Raw genomic sequence first — 2587 nt, 5'->3', positions numbered from 1 at the left:
AAATACATATATACATTACTTTGTCTCAACATTTTATAGGAGGCAGTGCACCAGTGTGAGTCTCTCCTCGGCGCACGATCATAAAAGTTGTGTATTCCCAGGGTAAGCGCGCAAGCATTAATTTCCCCGGCTGTGGACCAGCCTCTTAATCAGCCCAATGAGCGCGGCAAAGGGGAGGCTCTTTCTACCGTACACCTCACCGCCCTCCCCGCCTCTCCATAGTCCGCCACTCTGCAAAGTAGGCTTGCCGGAGCTCCAGCACACCGCTTCACCGCGAGGGCACTAACCTGTAAGGATCCTTCACGTCTGTTCAGCACGTCCTTCCTTTTATTTTCTTTTGTATTGTTATTATTTTAGCCCTGTGCCCAGAAGAAACAGCATATGTACATGTTAAGAAGATTTCTTTTCAGAGCTTAACATGCTGCAAACAACCGACCTCAAGATAGTAAGTATTATGTTAGTGTTATTAACAGGTGAATAGCTGTTTTCAGGTGTGTTGGACAATTTGCTGAGGATGACAAGGGGGCTGTCAGTTGGATATTTCTGTGCATAAGACCGCGGCTTGCTGCTATACGCTGATAGGCAGAGCTCAGTGGTGATTGATCGGTGAGTGGGGAAGATTGACAGTGTGAGCTCTCCGATTCTATGACTCGGTGCGCAACATTTTGCTTCGGTTGTGGTGCATTTCTCTAGAAGAAACGTTTGTGTTGTTGCACTGAAACAGATGTCTCTGACAATCGCGCAGACTTCGTGGCCGCCTAGGTGATACTCACAACTCGAGGAACATCGTGAGTGGATTTTTAGTAGTTTCAATTAACATTCTGACGTGTATTCGTTTGAGGATGTGCCACTGAAGAGGATATGTGCTTCAAAAGTGGTAAGTTTGGGTCTTCCCCGTTCTCATTTATGGCTACTTATTATTTGTATCTCAGCTTTGTTGGATGTACTGTATAAGCGCGGAGCTGTCCACTCTGGTGGTGCTGAAACAAGCTGCAGTCAGGTATCGCAGAGCAGTCTTATTTCCACGACACGGGGCTGTACTCTATACTCTATACTCGGGGCCTTCGAGTACATTACCGCCGCTTCGTTCTGCTGTTCAATCCAAAATACTTTAACCTCACAATTCTATAATGCTGATGTCCGTGCAAACTTATGACGTTTGACAAATTATGGCCGTTTTGAGTGTTTAAAACAACCCCCTCATTCACTTTTCTCAAATTGTCAAAAAAGGGAAATAAAAGACAAGGCTCCATGTATGTTAGATGAATGCAAAATAGTTCCTCTTAAAACTGTTTTAAAAATAACTAACATGGGACCATTTTGCACAATTGATTATATCATACAATTACAATCGAGTTGCTATGTTATTTCCATGTGTATGTGTTATTTCCGTGTGTATGTGTAAGTATGTAGCCTGCATACCACAACTTTGCTGCCTTTTCAACCCCTTCAATACACCTAGAATTTCATTTAATGTGCCATGGTTTATGAAATGTATCAGTTACTAATATGTGGTATGGTGGTTTATTGAGTTCTTAAACTTATTACAGGTATGTTTTGTCCAAATACATAATACTCAGATATTGATATGGCCTAGACATATGAGTTACAGATAACATTTGCAGAAACACTTCTTTTATCATGCCCTCCTTATTTAGTTGTGAGCCATTGAAATGATTGTGGTGGTGCTATCTCCATCAGAGCTACTTGTGAGTCTGTGGTTCCTTCAAGGATCAGGAATGCTGTTCCCATTGATTAGTTTTTTCCATCCAGGACTAAGAATTAACAGATGTATGCAGATGAATCGAGAGAGGACGTTTTTAAGTTCACTTTGATCTCTCTCTTTGCCTTTGTAATGTGAAGTTTCACTTTTGGGACAGATTTCTGTGCAGCAGAATCAGAGAGAACTAATCACAGACCTCAAATAGCATTTTGTACTGTTATCCAATCCTGTCTCTTCCCTCATCATCATCACGGGACCTTCAGGTTCATAGGCAAAAATCTAAATATGTGTACTAGAATATTGTGTTCCTATAAACCTCTAGAAGAGTCAGCATTACATTAAGCTCATCTTACAAGAAAGTATTTATTGTATTCAGGGCTTTTGATACATGCACGGAGGTGAGTGATTTGGGATTTAGGGAGTATTAGAAAAGCCTTAGTGATGCAGTACATGTAATTTTTGATAAAAAAAAAAATATCATGTAAGATAATCTTTGCAACAGCAGATTTTTAAAGGGTAATATCATAGCATCACACAGACATGGTGTGAGCAGCACGGGCAGCCGCTAGAGCACAGTACGACTGGGCAGGTTATGAAAACAACAAGCTATTACAGTCTGGTCAGATTTACATCCACAGTGCTGTTGCTCAGCCATTTTAAGATTGATGCCTAGATGCTTTTCTTGACTTGATCATTTTTTCTCTTCTGCGTGTTTAATTTACAAGAGAGAGCATTCTCTCTAATCCCTGTACCTGTCAACAAACACATTTACATGTAAATGTATACACATACTGACAAGGACATGGCTTTGTACACACACATACACACGCACACACGCACACACACACACACACACACACACGC

At 41.2% G+C, this 2587-nt stretch overlaps 1 protein-coding gene across 3 annotated transcripts in view; it reads left to right on the top strand.

The window, feature by feature from the left end:
* Positions 1 to 214: 214 nt before the first annotated feature.
* cdh8 (cadherin 8) overlaps positions 215 to 2587 on the top strand; it is a 95252-nt gene continuing 92879 nt past the window's right edge. For 2 of the 3 annotated variants that reach the window (XM_048263560.1, XM_048263558.1), the window contains exon 1: positions 215 to 445. The gene's annotated coding sequence lies outside the window, so the exon portion shown is untranslated. Of the gene's footprint in view, positions 446 to 495; positions 878 to 2587 lie in introns of those variants that run through there. The other variant, XM_048263559.1, reaches the window with a different exon arrangement.

Source organism: Alosa alosa, chromosome 14 (genome assembly GCF_017589495.1).
Source record: "Alosa alosa isolate M-15738 ecotype Scorff River chromosome 14, AALO_Geno_1.1, whole genome shotgun sequence".
NCBI lineage: Eukaryota > Metazoa > Chordata > Actinopteri > Clupeiformes > Clupeidae > Alosa > Alosa alosa.
The sequence above is the reverse complement of the archived record's forward strand: the minus strand, read 5'-3'. Positions and strand labels throughout refer to the sequence as shown.